Here is a 23920-nt window from a genome sequence, read left to right as displayed (position 1 = left end):
GTCAGTGCACCAGCACATGTTGCACAGTATTTGCTGTTGGCTTTTTAATGATTATCTAACATGTATTGCTGAAACAGTGTGAAGTACTTTAAATATTATTATACTCTGTCAAGTCCTAAAAAGTTTTAACAAGGATTAACAACTGTATGGTGACAATTCCCAGTCTAACCGCACTCCATGGATTTGATGGACATATTTTGTTCATATAGGTTGTCAAAATTTCTGAGAAAATAAAGACCTCAAAAATGAGTCTTCTAAAGAGAAACTTTAAAGAAAGGGAAGCATCAGTGTAGCTCAGGTCAGATAGGAAGAATTAATGCCACGTGTTCTGAAGTAACATATAATTTATAAATGCAACATCAATTTTATTTACAAGGGAAGTCTTCATGATAAACATATTATTTTCATAAGGATTTGGGAGGGAAGCAATAGCATAATTCCCCTGCATGAAACCAAGTGTTGGAATGAAGGTTATTCATCCTTGCTGAGCACTTACACAGACAGTTCTTCTGCAACACCAGAGATTTCTATAACAAAGGATGAGGGGTTGCTTTAAAGCAAGCAACATGGGGGTGTATTTTACTGACACAAGTAACTGTCAGTCTTTTGCAATGTCAGAACTTAGTGTCTTATGCCCCATTTCAGATATAGGCACTTAAATATTACTAAATTCCTTAGAATCAAGTGCAAAAGTTCCAATTAGTTTTTTTTTTTTTTCATTATAACAACTCCTCTAAAATCTCCAGCCAACCTAAACAGTTTTGCAAATAGTTAGTCTACTAGCAGTTTTAAAATGGCTGATGAAACATAATTTTGGAGAAAAGTTTGCCAAGTTTATTTCATGGAGATAACCTGGTGATTTTGTCATCCCTGTCATTAAAGCTTAAAGGTCTAAATCTTTGTTTACTGAGCTCAAAACTGAGTTTAAAGCTGTCTTTGATTTCACCAGAGTAGGCTGGTGGCTTAGAGGCCAGAGTTTTGGCTGTCATCTTCACAATTCTTCTGATGTCAGAAGCACTGCAGGGGCTTATCACACAGTAAGGTTGTAGACTTAAGTGGGTCAAACTCTAAAAAAGAAAAAAAGACAAAACTCCTCAATGGAGTCTTCAAACATTTCCAATGGATATTTTATACCTTTCTTTATAGTTTTTCATTTGTATTTGCTTATGATATGATTCTCAATAAATCTACATGAAATATTATTCATAAATTGTTTCTAAAAATAAAGTAGTTGGAAGTTCAAAAAATATGTAATACTTTGTTTTTCACCAGTGATTGAAACTTCAGTGTATATTCTCAAAGTCTCAGTCTCATGAAGAACTGATGTATTCTAGCTCTCCAACACTAAAAATGTTGCCTTGACTAACAACATAGGAGACATAGGAGATAACAGAAAGGTATTTCTACAAGGTAATAGTAGAGAGGTCCCCAAGTCCTTATGTAAAGGAGTTGTGCTTGAACAAACAACTTTTCATGATGCTGCATGCAACTTTAGTGAAATTTCAATATGAGGAAAATTCCTTTAACTTAGCTCCTAAAATCCTGGGGGTTTTTTTCAGATTTTCACACAAAATTTATTTACTGGTACACCTCCCTATCCCCTTAAAAAGCTACAAGAAGGAAAGGAATGGGGGGGCAGGAGGGGGAATCTAAATCAGCCTGTCTTTTCTGTCCAAAGTCCCAGAGAAAAGGAAGAACTGTGCCTGACCCACATAACAGAGGAAAGCAGGAGAGTGAAAGATGTGTGTGCAGTGTAGTTACAGACATTATAAAACAATCACTGCATGATGTTTAAACATTGTTTTATGGTGTTTCCACCGAGATATTCCATTAGTATGTGATGATAATGAATCATGGTTGTAGTTCACTGAGAGCTCTTGCCATGACTGCATACTTTTCTGATTTTTTTCTTCTCCTGTGGATTGCACATGGAAACAAGGGAGAGAAATTATTTGAAGAACATTACCAGAATAGAAGCCACAAAATTACAATGCTGCTTAGAAATGGACAAACTTTTCAACACAGTTTCATTTTGTGTTGTCAATATTATTTTATTCAAGCTAGAAGTGCAGCTTTAAATATAATCTTGTGGAGAATGTGAAAGAATGCTTTTAAAAATGTCCCTGGGCAGTGCATATGTGTTGACAAAAGTGTGTGTGTGGGTTTAATACTTTTTTTTTTCCACTTCTGTAGACATAGCTTGTCTACAGCAACTAATTTGAGAAAAGATATTTTCAGTTAAAGAGAGGGATTGGAACAAGACAAGTGCTTCTTTACTGGTAAGGATCTCGACATCTATACAGCATCTCAGTTCAGCTGGAAATGTTTGTCTCAGATCTAACTCCTTCATGCTCAGATGGTAAATCTTCAGAACAGGCAGAAGAGCCATCTGGTGATTCAAAACAATACAAAATTGATGGAATCAGCTTCTAGGACATGACAAATGGAAGTGGTCATCAACCTCAGATAAAATTGCTGTATGTGATGTTTGGTCCTGAAGATCCTTAAAACTGACAAAACACTCCACTATCTCCATCTTCGGATTGCCATTTAAATTTTTATTCTTTCATTATACTGCAGCAAATTTATATTATATATCTAGCAAGAGTAAATCATAATTAATGCATTACAGTAACCACAGAAATGTCAGTGTGTATGATGTCTGCTGACACAAAAGCAGTATACCAATTATATGAATTATGGAAGTTATGCATGTTTGTCCTTTTACATGAGATTTTGAACTCTGATACATGATTTGTCATATTTTAGCTCTTGGGTGTAAAACAATACCAATAACATCTGATGTGTGAAGAAACTAGAGAAAATAACAGGTTAGAATAATTTTAACTCTTTTAATAATAATTTAAAAATATGTGACAGTTGATAAGCTGATGGTGCTCTATAGGTCTCAAATTTAAGAGCAGGTAGACCATAAAAAAGGAAAAGGGTTGGCTCTGAGGTTTCAGAAAATGAGAAAACATTAAACTAGCATTATTTCATTCAGCAAGTTCAACTTCTTTTTCTGAGTAGAACTGTATCATATTAATGTTCTGGTTTGTGGTGAGGATGAATTAGTGGCTTAGAGAGTGACGTAAACTCAATTCTAGCTTGCTGCATTTCTTTAAGGTTCATATTTGTAAACATTTAGACTGAATATTAGTTTTATTTGTGTGAGTACTCAGACTATCGAGTTGCTTTTTTTTTTTTTGTAGGGCGTATTATACAAAGTTATGGGTCTTTTTCATCAAAACCCTCTTTAAAAAGCTCATCAGAGTGAAATATAATGCTGTGGGGTCTAGTAAGAATATGCACAATTACTAAAATGCTGTAAGTATTCACAAGACTTGCTCCTTTAGTTTGAATACTGAAATACTTGTTGATAATGAGGAAGAAGCTGTAAAACATAGGTTCTTGTTCTTAGGCAGATATTCTTTGATGTCAGGAGACATTTCAGAATGTCAGACTGTATATGTATTTCTGTGAAATGATCTTTGAGTTTAAAAGAAGGGAAATACATAATACAAAAATGGTATTTAATGACTATTAGACCATATCAATTTTTCTAATTTGTAATTTGTGTGCTTAAAAGGGATTTATTACTGAGTTGTCTTTATAAATCACTGTTAATATATTACAAATTTTACTTGAAAGCCTTTTGAAAAGAGAAAAAAATGCATAAAGGAAAAAATCGTCCTATTGAACAATTATGTGTATTTATAGAATTGTACAGGCATTGTTTACACAGAAATTCTAATTATCTGCCAAGTATGAGCTCAAGGTGTCTTGTTGCATCCTGTGAAGTCGTAACACTCTTTGTACACAGTGTTACAGATGATAATGCAAAAAAGCAATATTTCTCAGCCAAATCCTATTTTGTAATCCCCTTTAACCTGCTTTTCCATTAATTTATATTAGCGTCTTGTAATTTAACCCCTGGTGTGAATCTAGCACTACAAATGAATACTGTCTTTGTATAGATAACCTTATCCACAACACTATCTCTATTTTTAGGAGATGAGATGATAATTCTTTATATTGACACACAATGACTAGTTGGGTCAGGGTGAGTTTGCATAGTGGAATGAGCTCCCTACAGTTGTGTCCAGACACCTTGATAATGAGAAGTGGCATGAATGTTTCATTTATTCATTTCTTTCCACTCAGAAGGTCAAAATGAACTGTTTCTCTAAGTTTTAATTTCTGTTTCTCTAAGTTTTCAAATGAGTTTTACCTTTTCACTTTTAAGAAATACTTAATTTGAAAAATCAAAAGAATAAAATTAAATTCTTGGTGTCTATACAAAGTTAAGAGAATGAATAAAAGGTAAATCCATTTCATTGTAAATTGCAAAAACAACAGTCTAATTTTAATGCAGCTTACCTGTTTTAGAAGTCAATTGATAGTCAAAGCTAATGTTACTCTAAAGAAGAATGAGTGAAAGCAATAATCCTTGTGGTGACTGCAACTGATGATGACCTTTTTGCATCTATCATGTTATTAGAAAATTAAATAATTTTCTTCTTCAAGGACAAAACATTTTAAGCTGTCAACAGGTATATCAAGTTCTGCTCATAAAACCTTTCACCTTATCTTAAATAAACAAACAAAAAGAATTTAAAGGACCGACTAATTAATTCTCAACACAAATAACAGATCTGAGCTATAAATGACTGAACTGTTTAAGGAGTTGATAGACAATTTAAGAAGTTCTTTGAATTCTAGGACCTGACTGTGGCTTAAAGCCAGGCCTCCTTTGGAAGACGGGTGCTGCATTAGAATTAGAATTCCTTCTGGATAGCATGTGCTGCAACAGGAAGTCTACCAACCTGTGAGATGGAGCAGCATATTCCCATCTGTTGCTGGCCAGCTGTCCTGTACATCCCCCTCCTTTTCATGAGATCAGCCTGACAGCAGTAGTTATGCTCTTGAGCCATCATGCAGCTGAGCTGCAAACATGAATCACAAGGGGTAGGTGCACTTCACAGTCACTTTCCTGTCTAAAATTTAGTTCTTGGGTGCGTTGGGCTTTCTAGCTTTGACCCAGAAAAATATTTAGCGTTTGTTTGTGTCACTAAATAACTGAGAAGTCTTTTCCTGGAGAGAAGATTAAAAGCCTTGTTAGGACTTGATAATGAGATTTTTTATTGAGGTTTGTTATGGGGAATATTGTTGGAAGAAAGTGCTTTCCAGGTAACCACTGGTTTACAATGCTTGGTAACTAACCAACTGTTTTATATTTCATCAAATATGCCATTGTCTTGTGTCAAGAGAGCTCTCATCACTCTCTCTAAGGACTTATTCCCACATTCACAAAAAATAATTACTCTCCCTTTTTCAAAATTATTAATTTTGCAATGTAATTAGGAAATGCTCTGACAGTGAAAATGTGGCAATTCACAGTGTCTTCTGAAATCTAAACCTGTGCAAGCAGGATAAAATGCTAAGAAATACCTCTTTAATGTTTGTTTTGAGATAAAGGGATGGTGACATGGCTGTAAGGATTATTTGAAGAGTAGGATTTCTAAGGAAAGGATAGTTTTGTGTTTGTTATTTCACCCCCCCCTGCCCCCACCTCAGGTTTCAAACAAGGTTCAAAGTTTATTTAGGGAAGTATAACGAAATACAATTCACTCCTTGTAGATTTGCCTAAAAACATGCATCATTAAAGAATTTGCTTTATCGTTTATTTGAGTAGCTCATCATCCCTGTATTGAGAGAAGTAGCACGTAGCTGTCACCTACTATCCTTCTGTACATCATTTTGTTTTTACTGTGTCGCAGACATAGAGCAGCAAGAATATGTGATTGATGTCATTACATCATCTTTAGATTGAGTGTGAGGAGCCTTTTCATGTATTTCACTTCATTCTGGGTGTCTATCTGTGGTGGCTGTATCAAGTGTTAATTCATTTTTCCACCCTCCCTCACTGCTGTCAGATTCATTAAAGCTGAAGCGCTTTCCCTGGTTGACAGTAAAAGCCAGGTATGTGTGAAAGAAGAGTATGACATAAATAGATACTGCAAAAAAAAAGGACACTCATTAGATAACATAGTGGGTTTGTCTTGTGTGTTTGCTTTGGAGCCTACACTTCCTTGGGAATGAAGAGATGGAAACATGCTGGTGCAGCCTGGGTACCAAGGCTTGTGGTGGAAGGGAAGCTCCTGGCAGGCTGTGCACTGCAGCCAGCACTTCTAGAACTTAGGAGGTAACTCACACACGTCTCTGCTGCTGGCTAGCCCTTGCCTGAAGACGTCTGAATTTGGGCACCAGAAAAACTTAAATCTAAAGTGGAAATGGCAGGTTGATATAACTTCAGCCTGAGGTCATTGTAACTTCAGCTGACAGCCTGATGGTGGTGTGCAACTCAAGCAGTATGTGCTGAGAGTGCATTAGGTCAAGAGAATGAGGTAGAAAAACAAAACTAGAGCAGCTGATCTGGGAAAGAAAGTCTTCTTGAGCCCCTTAGGATCGGCTCTTCTGCATAAAGGTAATGATGGCAGATGTAAAGCCAGGCGGAATCTTGAAAGATGCAGTTGAAAGGCAAAAGAACTGGGGAAGTATCTGATATGAATTACATTATGTGTTATGAAGAATTCTCCATGAGAAGCAGCCAAAATCCCCTTCCTTTTGGTGTTTTCTGGATTAGGACAAAGGGATGGGACTACGAGATAAAAAATCAGCTGTTTTGGGTCATGGTTAGCTAAGTTTATCTACTTCAATGCAGAAGTCCTTAAGCTGCAAGAGGGAAAGCCATCACCCTTCTCCCCGTTATTAAAATCACTAAAGACTGAAAACCAACACTTGATAAAATTTATTTGAAGGAGGGCAAAATTACACTTTCTGCAAATCAGAAGAATAAGCATAGTATGAGGAGGAAGCAATTTCTTTTTTTAATGCACCTTCATGCCCACAAAAGAGGCACTTTAAGATATTGAATTGAGAAATAAAGAAAAATGGAAAAGAGAGAAGAAATCCCATCTAATGGAATTGGGAATCTTTCAAAAGTATTTTAACCAAAGATGGCATTGCAGACACTTTAAATCACTAATCACAAGCAGACCATTGCTGTACTAAAATAGGGATATAACAAAACAACCTTTTAGGGCTGTTTGGGCTTTTGGGTGTCTACTTCTGTATGTTAAATGGCTTGAATTCATTCTTCTTTTCTCTTTTCTTTTTTTTTTTTTTTTCTTTTCTTTTCTTTTCTTTTCTTTTCTTTTCTTTTCTTTTCTTTTCTTTTCTTCTCTTTTCTTTTCTTTTCTTTTCTTTTCTTCTCTTTTCTTCTCTTTTCTTTTCTTTTTTCTTTTCACTTTTCAGAGATTAGGAACTGAATTTTAGTATCACTGCAATATATAAAATTACTGGTATGTCCTCAGTTTTAAATTGAGGTAAATTACTCATTTTAAAATGAGTAATTTTTAACATGTAAATAAGAGAAGAGGTGAACAGGGATGTAATTCTGTAGACTAGAAATTTTTGCTTTAGCAAGGTATGCTCTTCATGTATTATTAGGACACAGTATGAAACGCACCATTGGAAAAAAACAGTGAAGTTTTTTGTTTAATATTTTATCTCTGACTTATGAGGAAGACTTTTTATAATGTATGAAAATATTAAAGTTAATTACAGTCTATAAAAAAAAGCATTGTGGGATGCATTGCATCTTTCACATAGAACACATTGTTTTCTGTCCCTTAGTAAGTATTTTATTTGTTCCAAATGATCCCATGATATTAATTTTTGATTTGGCAAGAATGATATAGATCAACAGTATGTACTAACATCTGGCCACATAGTGTAGCTGAATTAGTTGTGTGATAGCAGTAAGAGAAGAAAATGGCATAGAAATATACATAATTTTAGGCTCAAGGGCCCAGTATTCTTGTGTAATGCTGATTAAACAGACTGACAAAGCAGAAACATTTTAGGTATGGGAAAAAAACCATTAGTTCCAAAATAAAACTTACTGTAATTCAAGCAGTTGGTGCAAACAGAGGAAAATAGTGCTGCAAGCCCTGTGGGCAATCGAATCATGCTGTAAGGCTCATGATTTGGGTATTGTAGGATTGAAATAGAAGATTTGAAGAGAAATTACAGAAGCAAGTCCTTCACAAATAGAAGCATTCTACATACCACAGAACATAGAAATAGAACAATGACAGAAGTGCAGCTTCATCAGTTATTGCATCTATATCAGATGAGTCACCAAATTGCTTCTAAAACCTGGGGTAACAGTTGATATCTATTCTTGGGGAACATTTAATTTCTAGCAGGTTGCTGAAGGGCAATTTATAAGTTCACAGAAAAGTACATATGCATTAATTTCCTTATGATACTAGGGAAATGTATTTTTTAGCTAAATATAAATTCCTCATCCTTCTTTCCCTGCTACCCATAATATTTAAGAAGTTGAAAATGTTTTTCCTTGTAAATAACTGTCCTCATGTCTGTATCATGATGGCTACATGTACGGGCCAGGAAAAACAGATGAAAAAACATTGTTGATGGATCTGAGGGTAATTTTAAGCTACAGAGTTAGCTCTTGGCTTCTGAGATACCTTGCTGTGGTATCTCAAAATGGCAGGCAAGCAAGAGGTGTTCTTTTGCACAGAGGCTTACTTCCACTATTTCCTCATTTCTTACAAGGCCGGTGTCAGAACTTGCTTTGAAAGCACTGCTTGTTTATTTTTTCATGGTGAGTACTACAATTTCTGAAGTATGTTTGACTCTATAATGAACTGGAAAGAGGATTTTTCTTAACCTGTAGCCTGATTTAGAAGTGCGTAAGTACTGACATTTAGCCACTTGTTAATCTTTTGTTGTACAGTATGAACAGTACAAATGTGATTCTGCCTGCTCAGAACTGAAAAGGTATGTCCAACATTAGCAGTGCTAGATTTTCATAGACAGTATTTCTGGGAAGAGATGTCAGGAAGAAGTCTTGACAGCATTACAAGTTATAAAAATAATTTGCATTACTTTAATATTGCTGCAAAGTTACCTGTTGCTATATCAGCACATTTCCTCAAAATTCTTTGTACTTATTTTAATCTTTTTATCTCCTATTCTTTACTGATTTATTTTCACCTTGACTTCTCTTTCATCAAATTTGCACATTTCTATATAAAAATCAGAAATGCCTTATCTGTTTAAACAGGTATTGGGATAAAGTGTTTCATGGAAGTCTCAAAGGCATATACGACTTTTTCAGTTTATGATCATCCTAACATATTTATGAATAGACAACCAACTTTTTTTCTTTCCTATGCCCTGTGAGGATGAAGTCCATTAAGGATAATGGATTGATGCTATCATGATATAATAATCAAATATCAATACATTTTTCAAGCCTCAAGCTTGCTTTACAAATTCCTCGTTTTAGCATTTAACATGATGTGCATACCTGTATTACTAATAAAAATAATTTCATTGCTGAATTAGTGTAATCTACAGAATAACAAACAGTCGTGAAAATAATTAAAAGAAAAGCAGTAGGCCCAGCTTCAGGGAAGCAATTATTTACTGTGACTTTCCTTTCAACTTTTGTCATGTGTGGTTTTCACAAGGTTTCTTTTTGTGCAGTTGCCATAATAACAGCATGTATGTTGTTGGAAACCTCAGGCTGTATTTGTCACAGGCACACCATGCAAGTAGGAAAATTGTACTTAAGCCGTGCTGTAGTACAGCATGCCTTGGTTCATTTATCTGGATTCAGGTAGCTGAGGGTGGTTCAGCATGTTTTCTGTTAGTATAAAATTTACTTCCGTGTCACGTTTGATGGATCATTAATTACTCTTGTCAGGTAGAAGCAAATGGTTTTGTAGTGTAAGTCCTGCAACAGGTTTTGTAGGATGTAGAGTTATTGCTGAGCTTATGTGGAATAGAACTAAAATAAGTCTGGTTTTGGCTTGCTTTTATACCTTTTAACATAATTTTCAATGTTTCTCACTGTGCTTTATTTGCCTTGTTGCTCATGTTTCATAAAATACTACATACCATGTGTGACATGCTTAAATTGGTTTTGCTACAAGTAAACCAGTGCCTTGGGTATCAAATACTCTGATCCTATTCTTCATTTGCATTATCAAGGTGAAGTTTCATGTATTTACTTGAAAGGAAAATTTCAGTTTTGAAATTGAAAAGTGAAATGAACATCATGGCTACTTAACAATTTCTGATTTAAGAGATAATTTTTAAATACTTGGTCAGTGTCTTGCATACATGGAATCACGTTTCTATTGCCTTACATCCTAACTACACCATGTTACTTTGCAGAATGTGTTTTCTACAGTTTCTGAAAATAAGTCTTTTTTTTGTCATGACATGAGTTGAACACTCAGATACCGAGATTCATTAAATAACTAGTTAATTTAAAAAATAATTTCTGAGTCCTCACTGAAAGCTCAACAGTTGTAAGCATTTTTTTTCTACAGAACCTTCTTTAAACATTTGCATGCACAGATGAGACAGGCATGCTTCAAACAGAGAATTAATCTGGAGAATTAATTCAACAGGTTTTAAAATCATATTGATTTTGTTTGTTTACCTGTTTCAAGCAGTATTTTTTCTTCAACAACTTTGACATCAACATTAATATTTCATATGACTTTTGTCTCAGACAAAAATGTTGGGGAAAAAACAAATCCAATGCCCAAGTTTCATACAGATTTAATTGCTGGAAACTGCTATTAAAAGAATCTGTGAAAAGTTTTGCATAATTTTGTTCCAATAATAAAGACTGGTTGTTTTTTTACCTTCGTCTCCCTCTGCCATGTGTAACACTTCTGAAATTGGGGAAAGACAAAAGGGTTTATGGTAGATATTCCTATGCTCTGACCCTAGTTATTAATTCCTCTGATATTCCTCCCTAATTTGGTTCAGGATCTGATTGTTCGAGGTAAAATCCAACTTTGCTGCTGTGTTTCCTTCATTGTAGCTGATCTGTGGCTGTGCTCATACTAGTCTGTTGCCCATCAGTATTTTGGAGATGCCCATGCATCTGTATATCTCGCAGGCAATAAGGAATCTGATAATTGCAGAGAAGGAACTGGGTTTATGCTGGATGCCAGGAAACAAACTAAAGAGTAGGAAAACCATTACAGAGAATAAAACTTAGTTTATATTTGCTCCTAAATCTAGTGTTTAATTAGACTGCTTGATGAAGAAAGTATCAGCTATTAAATATCCCTGAAATTCTGTGTTGATAAATTTTTTCACATAAAACCCAGCAGTTTTGCCCAGTTGGCTATATTGTTTCCTAAACCTGTTGAATGATTTCACAGTTGAAAGCTTTTCGGCATGGCAGTTCTTCTCCAGAAATGGCATGTTGTTCTGTGCTGGTCAGCTGAGGTGAGAATGGCTACTGGAAAAAGTGCTTCAGGGTGTCAGCAAGCCACAAATAGTTTTCTAAAATACCTATGACTGTGCCATAGCGTGCAAAAGAAAGATGCCTTTAATTTTGTGTGAAAGCACAGAATTTATACCTGGCTTGACTAGAAAAGCACAGAAAGAAAAAGGCAACTGAACACCACAGAGAGATGCAAACCCTGCTGAGAGGGGAGAGTCGAGTACTTCTTTTCTATGAAGTGTGTAAGCTTATACATGTTACTGAGCCTGCCCACATTTTCTTGCATAATACTTTCCACCTCCTTGCATGACTTAACTCAGAATATAGTACAGGCAGGGTCAATGAGGGTGAACCAAAAGCTCTGGTCATGAGGCTAAAAGGTGACCTTGTTATGCTATGATGTCAAATCTCAGCTGAGGCCTCCTGAGAGATCCTTGAGTCGTGAGCACAAATACTAAAATATTAGAAAAATAAGAGACTGTTTAAATAAGAAAAATGTGATGATGAAATCAAGCCTTCAAAAAATGTTATGTATGCGTTGCTAATACCTCAGAATGCTTTCCTGTTTTGTTCATGGCAGTTTTTTTTCTTTTTTATGAGTAGATTCAACTTTGCACAGAAAAATGCTAATCTGCTCCTCTTTCTGTATGTGTCTTTCAAACAAGGACTTGCTCAAGCTGCAGAATGCAAACAGGCACTAGCTTGACTAGTGCTGAATATGTGGACTTTGCATGTATGGTTTCAGCTAAGTGATGTGTAACATGAAAGCCAGCATTAATTTCAATTTTTCCAGTCATTCAGTACATTTCAGGATGAATGTGAAACTGGACTTTTTTTACAGATTTCTTCTTTCATTTGCAATAAATAAAAGGAAAAGGTGCTTGCTATGTTACCATTCCAGATTTTCAAAATCAAGATGTCATATTTTTCCAGTAGAACAACTTGAATATTGGATTTCCACATGACCCACTGAAGATGAAATCTATTTTGTTCAGAATAATCAAGAATATATATTTCTTTGCCTAGGAAAAATAACGTGGGATGAACTGCAGAGTGACTGTTGCTAGCATACAATCAAATTAACACCGCTACTAGGCTTCACTCACTTGCAATTAAAAGTGTGATTGGCATTGAAATTACCAAGTTTTTACTGAAGACAAAGGGGAATGTTTTTTCAAAGACTAAAGTACTGGCTTTAATCTGTAATGGTTTCACATATCACTAAAAGTTCTCACCTGAAATGTTGGCTTTAATGCTTTTTGTCTCTTTTTCAGCTAAACCCAGACTTGTTTACCCTGCAAAGTATATGCATCTATAAATCTTGAATTGAGTGTACTAGACCAAATAAGAAAGTTGCATTAAAAAATACAGGAGTTTTATGATTTTGGGGCGGCTGGGGGTGAAGTTTGTATGCTTTTTGTAGCTTTTATTTTATTTTATTTTATTTTATTTTATCTGATTTCATTTGGAAGAGAGAAAGCAGTTTCTGAAATAACCTTTTCTCCATTGAGGTAAGGTTATTTGTATAAACAAACCATTGATGGCTTTTCATGAATAAGGGAAAATAAATACATTACAAAAATGTGAATTTTGGGATTCCCCACTACCACTCTCATTTTGGAAAGTTTTCTGCAGATACTATTTTTTTTATGTTTCCCTTGATTGTTCAAGAGAAACTTCATTGTCTTACAGCATTCTGAACACATAGATTCCCCTGCCTACCTGCAGACAGCCTGCCTGTTGTTTTTTAATCTTTGACACCACTCTGGTGGCAGTGCCACAGCAATAAATGCTTTAAAAATGCAGATAAATTAAGTAAGCTTTGACAGTGATCTGTGCAAAAGGCAGCTTCAAAGGGCAAAAAATAATACAGACCTTGCATTGAGTAGAATACATAGGCTCCCACACCTAAAACTGAATGAGGAAAGAAGAAGCTGATAGACAATACATTCTATAACAGCCCCCCTCATCACTGAATTCCCACAATGGCCAAAACAAAGATAACACCACCAATTACATATATATATATATATACAATATATATATACACTTAAACTGTGAGGTTTTCACAGTTGGGGAAAATGGTCTTTTTTGTTATTTGCATTGGAGACGTGTATTTAACCAGATCTCATAATCTCATCATCCTTTAATTCACTACAATAAAGTTTGGATACAGAAAGGAGTATAAGTTTTATATGTAAGCTTGGTATATGTTTCATACATACATGGTAATAAAAATAAAAATACATGTAAACTCTAGTAATCAAAACTTCAAAAAATTGCTGTGAGGGTCCTTAAATTTTTTTTCCTAGTTGACTTACAGGGCTAAAGTTCTTCTAGCATGGTCAGAAATGCCCCAGCTTTAATTATACTGGATGTCTTGCTCCTGTTGGGTCTATTACATAAAGAATGAGGTCATTGTTTAAGTCAGGACTGTTCTGCATTTTAGAGACTACCTGCCTAATAGGGAGCCAAGACACCGTTGGATTTTTTAAGACACTGGTACTTCTTTTTTAGGCACTTGCACAATAATTAGGACATTTCTTAATGTTTGCTTTCTATGCAAGAAGATTCTAGCCAGTATCTTTTCCCTTTCTGTAGCAGTGGGAGTTGCCCGGTAGCCCACAGCGTCAGCTTCCTAAGATCTGGATGGTACAGGTCTCACTGCGCTAGGCAAAGCTCTTGACCCACTAGGTGGTCTGTGCAGAAAGGCAGAGGCAAGAAGGAAGAGGAGGCTCCAGTATAGCATCCAAGGCCGTTTATTGCCCTCAGGGGAACCAGGGACTGAAAAGCTCCAAACAGGCAGTTACACAGGATTTTAAAGGAAGGTGGGGCAAGGGGCAGGAACAACTTCAGGGCCAATAGAAGAAGTGAAGGGGAGGGGTCACAGGCGGGGCTGTACACAGCTACCCAATGAGAGCAAGCTTGGGGAGGGGAGAAATTCAAAGGGACCAATGGGACATTGAGGGGTGAAGAGCTTTCTAGAAAAGGGGAGGAGAAAGGGGTGGTATATATGGAGGATTGACAAACTGAGCAGGGCATATACAATGCTAAAAGGGGAGGGGAAACAACAATCTGATTGACAACATTTTAATTTGGGACAAATCATGTATGGGAAAAAAGAGGACTTCGCAACACCTTTCAGGAGAGAATTTTAATTCTGAGACTATTCAGGAGGACATTCTCAGTTGATCTTGATAAAATTGTTCTATTTTGAAGAAAATACTCTCATATTCCTTGGCTGCTGAAAATACAAGTACTAGCAAAATGTACCCTGAGCAGGAAAAATTGCCGCTTTGGAGGATATGTAGACTTTAAGTTTTCTTGAAGGGACTGCCTTTCCTCTACAGGTGTTAGACAACTGCAGCCAACAAGCTTGCAAAGGTCTTGAGCCTAAATGTTTTGTTTGGAATACAAATGGATGTATACATGTTATTAAGGTCTTTGTTAAATTGATACATGAAAGTCTTGCCTAAAAGTACAAGAAAAGTTTGATGCAGAATGAGAGAATGGGTCCAGGTCACCAGAAACCTAAGTCATTGCCTTGAGTGGAAGACTGTGCTTATATGTTAGGTACAGTTAAAAATAGTCAGGTGTATACTTAATATTATTGGTACACTCACAAGTACAGATGATGAGAAATTCATATTAAGATGAAAGAAAAAATGAAGTGAAATTTATGAAAAAGCAAGAATTTTCAAAAAAGGAGGAATTAAATGTGTCAGTCAACTTGATACAAACTAATCAACTCATACTGGAGTGTAATTATGTTACAAACAGAAAGAAAGCTGATGTACACCTTCAAAGACTCAGTACATCTCTCTGCTCCGTGTTTCCTGTGCTGGGTACATCAGCCTATTAATAAAATAAACATTGTTTTTCAGAAAGGCTGCATATTTTTCACTTTCAGCTACTCAGCATTGATATCCAGATAAAACAAAAATCTACGACCAATTATTATATTTAAATTTATCTTTATGCACATTCTTCTGTGAGGTGTAATATTCTGGAATGGAGGTAATAATTCTATTTTGGATAATGATTTGTTAGTAAAATACATCTTTCTTTGTCATTGATATGGATAAAGACTCCATCTCAAATTGTATGGGAGCCATTTTATGTCAGTCCCGTGATGCAAATATGCCCTAGAGCCATCTTTGCTGTGCTTAAATAAGCACTTTATTTCAAGTGCTTTATTGGCAATTACCAATGATTCTGTAGTTACTTGGCAGCAAATGGCAGTGTGATACTGCATTATTTTACATCAGAGCAGGTATGTAGGATATATTATAGTGAATAAACCATCACTTTGCTCTGTTAACAGACGAAAAAATTCTTAAAGTAAGGTGTAGCTATGCATAACTTCATCATAAAGACTTGTAGATATATTGGGTATGTGAAATACATAATGATAAGTTTGGGGGTTTTTTCTTATGTGATTGTGAGAGGCCTGAGTACAACCATTTTGTTTAGCTTGACATAAGCTAAACAAAAAGGTTGTACTCAGGCCTCTCACAATGTTGACATAACATCATTACTATGGCTAAGTAATTTTCACAATTTTGAATGATTTTTGACATTATATAATCATTATTGACAAAGGATATTGTCCTATTTCACTGTCTTAGGTTTTTAGAGAAAGATACTGTTTATAAAGATTTTCTTTCAAACTGCATTAACTTGTAAATATGTTTTTATCATAATCATCAAAAAAACATGACACTAAATAATTCCACAGTATTTGCATTAACTTATTTTCCAATGAACCTTGGAGGCATTCCTCATGCAGAAACCAAAATACAGTGAATTTCAGTGAATGATATAAAAGTGTTGACGAGGTTGACCATGGGTGATTCAAGGCTCAGATAATGGACAGAATAGCCTTTTACAACACTGACTTAGAAGCAACCCATAGCAATGAGAAATGCAGACAGATGTAGTATTTTCTTCTAGAAGGTGTTTTTTTCTTGATATTTAAGAAATCAGGATATAACGCAGTACTTGTGCTCGAGGCACGAGCTCTGGCGTGCCCCAGGTCAGAGAGAGCCCAGCTGCGTTACTTCTGTGCGTCGCTGAAGCGACTTCGGCATCAGGAAAAGAGCTGCTGGCTGGGCTAGCTCGCTGGCTTCTCTGCAGAGGGAACACGGCAGGAGCCGATGGAATCGGCTCACATTAGCTCAGAGACAAAGAAGAGAGAGGCTGTTCTGGTCTGACTCCTAACAGGTTTATTGTTAGAAGTTTCACAACCCGAACAAGCTCGGAAGGGATGGAATGCAATGGGATCCTCCCCCGAGGCTTGTCCTCAGTGTTATAGAGCGTTTGAAAACCGCGGTGAAAGGGGAAAACAACCAATGAGTTACAAGCCAGGGGGAGGATACAATTTAACAAGAACCACTGAGGGAAACGGAGAGGCGGGAGTTGTAACAGAGAACCAGTGAACAACCAAGTAACCGGGAATTTTCCCGAACCGGGGGAGGCGGCTTGGACTTGGGCACTGCCCAGGGGGTGCGGCTTAGGCTTCTGAGCCGCCCCTCAACCCACCCTCTGAGTCTGCTCTTTGGGAAACTTGATCCAGGGGAGGGGCTGGGATCGATTGGCTTCACGCTGCCCCAGCCCCGCAGTGGGATGGGTCACAACAACAAGGAGAAACGAGAGCTTTTTTAAAAAAACCAATTTATATTAGGTGATCAGGCCACTGGTCTGAAACACGTCTGCTTAGCATGAATTAATGAGTAATCACTCAGTCTTAACCTTGAATCTACTGAAGCATCGCTTTAGCTTTACATGAAATTTTATCCTATGTGCCTCAAAGGAGGTGACTGCTTTGTTTTATATATTTTTTTCCTGGATCACAGAAGGCATGCAACTTCAGATGACAGGAGTGCTGGTTTGATTGGTTTTGTATTTATGTTTTCTTACAGGGCTTCTGATCACAATTTTGGTCAAGTACTCTTACTAAGAACTATATTGTAGGTCTGGTTTTGGCTTTTCTAAAAGTACAAATTCAGTATAACAGAACAAATATTCTAAGTGCATTCTATTTTATATCTAAGAACACTTCAATTATTAGAGTACTTCTTCTGTTTAAAAACGTTTACTCTTTGTTTTTGTGGGACAACCTTCCAGATCAGAAATAATTTTCAAATCCAAATGAAGTTCAAGGGAGCTTTTTTTTTAACTTCAGTGAGCACTCATGTTTTATTTTGAAGGAGGTAGATACATAAACATCCACTTGTTAGAAACCACCACCTACCTGCATGTTCAAATGTGGGGTGTGAAAAGTGTCAACAGTACTTAAAAGTTCACCATCATTCAAAATCAGATTTTTGCATTACATCTTATTGCTCTTCTGCTCTGCTTATACTGGTGTGTAAGGTATGGAATCCCCACTCTGTCTTTTCTAGAAATAACACTGAAGAAGTCTGTATTAGAAAACATTTTATTCACTTACATTCAGAATTTGTACATCATGTTTACATTTCTATTTTTTTTCCTTTTAATAGTTATAAAAAAATCTATGAACTGGCATATGAAAAAATAGTTTTATTTAGGGATGGTGCTAGAAAAAGGTGATGGTTTTCTTTTGATTGGTGGAAATTAAACAGTACTTTGTGTTAATTTATCATTTAAAATATTCTCAGCTATCATGGGTAGTAATAATACCTATTTTGTTATGCATATTGACTGGGAATGTATGCAAGAATACAGCTAACCCTCAAAGCAGGTTTGGGTCTGATGCAGAACAGATAGAAGCTAGAGCCAATTGAAAGACTCATAAATAGCCAGAGCTAGATGACATCTCATGCACTCCCACCTCAAAATCCTGTTTTGTTTTGCAGAGGAGTTACTGCTTTACTCACATTTTGAAGGTGAAAACAACACTCTTTACTTCATCTTTTTGCTCTCTGACATTTTCTCTGGAAATCTGAACAGGTGCATTCTGTTACTGTCCTTTTTCACTTCCTAAAAATTCAAGATTTATCAGTGCTTCATCTTTTAACAGGCATCTTTATTATGCAGGGGCCAATCACACTTTTTCCTACAAAAGCCAAATGAAAAACTCTGTGCATTGAAATTTCATTCCATAGGTGCTATCATCTACATGCTTTTTACCATTTCCTGAGATGCACAGGCAGAAACCCTCAAATATGTTTTTCCATCACATGCTTCTTTCATCATATAAAGGGTGTAATAAATGCATGTGGTGTTTTACAGACATGGTTTTTGGATGACTAAGTTATATTAGGGAAAAAGGAAAGAAACAACCCATGCTTTTTCTACACATAAAAGCCATACAGATTTATTTGGGCCTCATTCGGGCAGAGTTTGTTTTACACAATGGTTCTTTTCTCATATAAACATTTTGTTGACTGATGAATCTCACAATGCTTAACTTCAAGGGAAGAAAAGAAAAAGGACAGACACAAATTCCATGTTTAATATTCAAATTGTAAAATGTCACGAAAATGGAATAATAATGCTAAGATTGAATAGCAAATAGGTATTATGCTTGAATCAGATTACAACAATAACAACTTCCCCACAGGAACACCTCATAGTGTATCTAGTAATATTTTGAGAGGTAAGAGAAGTATTGAAAAATCTGTTTGGAGAAGAATCTGCAAAGAAACAAAGTTGTAGTTAAACCCAGTCATCCCAGAAGGTAGTGATTGTTTCATCTGCAGCTATTGACTGAGAAAGGATCTAGCTAAATAAAACTTGAATGGAGTTCAAATCCATTTATTCCCCTTTGAAGTCAGTTGGGCTGTATGTGAAAGTTTATGTATAGGAAGTGTATGCATAGTCTATGCATACTTATGCATAGGCAGATAATAGTTTAAGACTTCCATGAAAATAAGTAAAAGAGATGTCTTTAAAGACTTTAGCAAAACACATAAACTCCAGAGTTGTTTTGTACACAAAGAAGAGTATTATTGTCTTGAAGACTGAAAGTGGTCTTCAGGGGACTGTAATGCTTAGGCTCTGAATCCCAGCATTGTATTGCTTTCTCAAGGAAAAACCTCGAGATTTACACAACTCCACTGCCACTTCTTTTTCTTGTTATCAAGACAAAATGAATAGGTGTGTGGAGTGTGCTGTACGTGTTTTTATGTGTTACAAATAATTTTGTATATAGAAAGTTTGGCTAAACTCTTATGAGTCCATTGGCCTTCAGTAGAACTCATGAACAACCAAACGTGTATCATGAACAACCAAACGTGTATATATCTGCTTTTTACAAGGAAAAACACAACTCAGTGTTTTGCCTCTGAACTGATGAAACTTCTGTCCTGAAAGGGACAGTAGACTCATTTCTTATATTGATGTGCTCATTGCCCTACAGTGGATATGGTTTGCTCTTGATTTATTAAGCTTCCAGATAAATGTAGCTTAACTAGTGTCTTCTGTGAACATTTTTTCCTGTGCCCTTTTGCTAATTGGGAGGATGCAAATGCCACAGAGATCTTTTTATTTCTTGTCTCATTTGATATATATTTTTGTAAACTCTACTACTGTTTCTACATAGCTATTATAGTCAATTTTTGAGGATTTTAATTCTATTCTAGATACTCAAGAATGAGAATAAGGAGTGTTATGTTATCTCAGTTTGCAGAAAAATAATCTGAAGTGTAAAGCTTTTCTTGTGATGATGCAGAAATGTAAAAGCTGATGCTTGTGAGTCTGTTTACATAGGTATGACTTTGGCAAAGAGGGGTTATGTAGAGCAAACCATTTTGGTACATGGGAGAAGTTTCACAGTTAAGAGTCCAGCATAACTCAACAACAATGAATCTTGTAGTGGATTTATCAGGTTGCTTTTGAGCAATGAAGCAATGCTACTCCATATTCTCTGTCAAGCAAAATGAGAAATTTGCTAGCTAAAACACAGCTAATGCATTAGCAGGTTCATATCCTGTAACTAACAGGCTGTTGCACTTCAGGGCTTCATCTTTCAGGTCTACCTTTTGGGTCTGCAACCCAGGCAGTAGCCTGTTTTGATTGTGCATAGTAAGAAAAAGAGTTCCTGTTAACGTTTGAAAGGAGCACTTTCCTACCAGCCTGAGATAGCTGGTCAAAAAGCTTATGTTCCAAAAGGCTTATGTTTCTCATTGTAAATGAAATGGAAAATAGATGGTATCAACTTAAATCAATGGTGCTGGGAATAAATGGAAAATCTATAATGGGAAATTTAAATATGGAAAATATGACCAAAAAATCAGGAAAAAATCGATTTCTAGGTTCTTCAGAAATTCTTGATGTCAGCATGAAAAGGGAGGGTTTTCAGAAAGATCTAGCACTTCTCATACATCCTTCAGTGGTTGGTCATCTCTTTGAGTGTATTGACAAGCACCAAACAACTTTTCAGTGCCATTGTGCCAGAGCAGAACCATGGCTTTCATGCATATATTCTGGGTATTCTATGAGGAGTTAGTAAATGGCAGAGTAAAAACATTGCAAATTATACATGTATAAACAATATGATTTACATAAAACCCTTGATAAATTCTAAAGCCTCTTGAAAATTAGTTGAAGGTTGTTTTTGCTGTAGCATTGTAGAACTGTTCTCTAAGAGGTGCAGCAGTGTGTTGTACTCTTTGGGTGTTGTGTACTTTCTGTGTTAGGAAAAAGTGTGCTCTTTAATAATCAAGAGAGGTTTTTTGATCTCCCCATGTTCAATTTCTTACAATGGGTGGAGGAGTACGTGTCAGAATTTGATCAAACCATCTTGGTCTTTAAAGTTGTTTTGTATATATATCAGCAGGTCATCTCATTAACACTTGGACAAAGTACATAGTAAGTTTGTAATTAAACATCCTCTTCCTTCCCATGGAAATCAAATACAATCATAGCTTCTTCCTTCCCTGTATTTATTTATGTTATAATATTGCCACTACCTAAATTATATTAGTTTTGGTACATACTTCAAATGAATATTTTTATCATCGTGTTGCAGACTGGACAAATAAACATCATATGTGTACTTATTTTGTGTAGCACCATGCCATGATACTCAAACAGAGCCAAGTTGCATCAATGGGATACTGAGCTAACGCAGCTTTTCTGTTTCTACTAGCCATATTCAGTCATCAAGAGACGGCAAGTGTATCTGGTATCTGTGTATACTACACTGTCCCATGTAAATGTATGCCTCCCCATTTGTGTAGCAGTTTGCTCAAAGTTGTCGGTTATTAAATAGGAGTAGACTTTCTTTTATGATCTCTTACCAGCATAAATGTCAGCATAAGACAGGCTGAAAGTTGAGTGGGCTGGACATAGCTGTTAACTTCGATGATAGGTGGTTAGAGAAGTTAGATTCCCCTGCACAGTCCTCAAGGTGCTATTACCATCTGATTTCTGCGCTGAAGAAATGGCAACTGCATCTTCAGGGATGGCTCCCAGTTGGTCCCAAGCATGAGCACCATGTTAGCATACCTGTGTGATTATCTATTTGCCAGGAACTGGAAACAGTTGGAGAGGGGAACATACCTTCCTGTCACGTGTTGCTTTTTCAGAGCCATGGCTATCACTGGTCATGAAACGAAAATTAATGAAAATTAGTGTCTCTGGCTTGAAAAAACTTTCAGTTAGACATCTCTGTGAGGAAAATGTTGACGTTGTACAATTCTTCCACTTTGATTTGCAAAGCCACATTGATTTAGTACTAAAAATGCTTTTCTTTCTTTCCTGTTTTTCTTTCTTTCTTTCCTTATTTCCTTCTTTCCTCCTTTTCTTCTTTCTTTTTTTTTCTTTCTTTTTCTTTCTTTTTCTTTCTTTTTTCTTTTCTTTTCTTTCTTTCTTTTTTTCTTTCTTTCTTTTTTCTTTCTTTCTTTTTTCTTTCTTTCTTTTCTTTCTTTCTTTTCTTTCTTTTCTTCTTTCTTTTCTTTTTCTTTCTTTCTTTCTTTCTTTCTTTTTTCTTCTTTCTTCTTTCTTTCTTTTTCTTTCTTTCTTTCTTTCTTTCTTTCTTTCTTTCTTTCTTTCTTTTTCTTTCTTTCTTTCTTCTTTCTTTCTTTCTTTCTTTCTTTTTCTTTCTTTCTTTCTTCCTTTCTTCCTTTCCTTCCTTGCTTTCTTGCTTTCCTGCTTTCTTGCTTTCTTGCTTCTTCCTGCCTTCCTTCCTCTCTTGCTGCTAACCAAATATGTAACCTAATATGTTTTAGTAATTCCAGAACAACTTTTGGATTAATCTACTTTTTGGCTATGTTTTGTTTGGAATCAGTGGCTCACATTTTAACTTTCACTGGCAGAAAGAGGTCACACATTAAGCCTTTACAGGCACAGCTGAATCAATTGGATTTTTCAGTTTCAATTATCTGTATGTTTTTAGTTTTATTTTATACAAATAGATGGCATACTTCCTCTACTCTAATACAACTTTTAAAATCTGTATTAACTGAACAGCTTCTTATGACCTAACTCCTGGGGAGGTTTTTAAACTGGGTACTCAGAATAGCAGAAATTTTGCTGCTTTTTCAAGATGCAGTGGTCCCCAAGTAATTTCTTTTTTAAAAGATATTTTCCTCATTGTAAATTTTGGTAGTTCTGCCCTTTTCATTTTTGCCTGATTTACTTATATTTCTATAAAGTACATAAGATAACTGTAGCTTTGCTAAAAGATGATTTATAATTCATTAGCTTTCCCAGTTCACACTTCTAAAAGACTATGTCATCAGAAGCATTCCTAAGTTTGCCCATTTTACTAGTAATAGAGAAAAATTTCTTAAACTAGTAACAATTTCCACACTGGCCGGAATAAATGAAATGTGACCCCTGTATAAACTTTTGCAATCTGGAGTTGTTTTCCAGCCTTGGCCTGTTATATATTCCCCGTCATATGCTCTTAGGAAAAAAATCCAGATCAGTTTACTTCCTATTATATAATCTAAGTAGTTGTCACTGAGGCTTAAGCATTAGTAACTATTTCCACCCATGGGAGTCATGTGTTGCACGAGAATAGAAGAAAAATATTTTCCCAGTATGTGTGAGATGATTCTTTCAGGCCGGGATTTAGACAAGTGGTGGGACATATACAAAAAACCCACTGGGCCATAATGCTGGAGCAGAGAAGACAGCCAAGGGTCGGGTTCTAAGTGCAAGAGTCCAGAGTAACTTTCATAAAATTTACAGGAATTAATGTCAGCAGAATTTCAATTGGAATCTATTGAATCTTCCTAATGTCAAATAATCAGCTCACAGATGAATGTGAATATTATCTTCAGCAATAAATGAATTAAATATTTCCACCTCCAAATTACATGTTTATGTAAAAAGATGCAAATTTAGATTTTGAAAATATTAGGTGCAGCCTAAGTATAGGTTAGCTTTTCCCATAACTGATATTTTTTCCTGCAACTTAGTATTGAGAGAATGGTATTAAAATGAGTATCTGTTATTATTGATAATGGAAAATCTGCTGCTTTAGAAAGATTTTGCTGTTTATTTATCAAAAAAATGTGCAACAGCTGTGCAGACAACTCCATTAACACTGACTTGAAACCTTAGTTCTTCCATTTATAAAATATTACAAATGCATGAATATATAACCTTGCTTCCAAACATCAGAACTCTTCAAAATAT

The 23920-nt window shown here is 35.7% G+C and overlaps 1 protein-coding gene across 2 annotated transcripts in view; it reads left to right on the top strand.

The window, feature by feature from the left end:
• Positions 1-23920, top strand: part of SLC16A7 (solute carrier family 16 member 7) — an 86314-nt gene that overhangs the window by 17160 nt on the left and 45234 nt on the right. Inside the window, exon 1 of one of the 2 annotated variants that reach the window (XM_032107087.1) lies at positions 3245-3327. The exons of the other annotated variant lie outside the window; for it this stretch is intronic. The gene's annotated coding sequence lies outside the window, so the exon portion shown is untranslated. Of the gene's footprint in view, positions 1-3244; positions 3328-23920 lie in introns of those variants that run through there. 2 annotated transcript variants of the gene reach the window in all.

Source organism: Corvus moneduloides, chromosome 4, assembly GCF_009650955.1.
Source record: "Corvus moneduloides isolate bCorMon1 chromosome 4, bCorMon1.pri, whole genome shotgun sequence".
NCBI lineage: Eukaryota > Metazoa > Chordata > Aves > Passeriformes > Corvidae > Corvus > Corvus moneduloides.
Note: the sequence above shows the minus strand (reverse complement) of the source record. Positions and strands in the feature narration are given on the sequence as shown.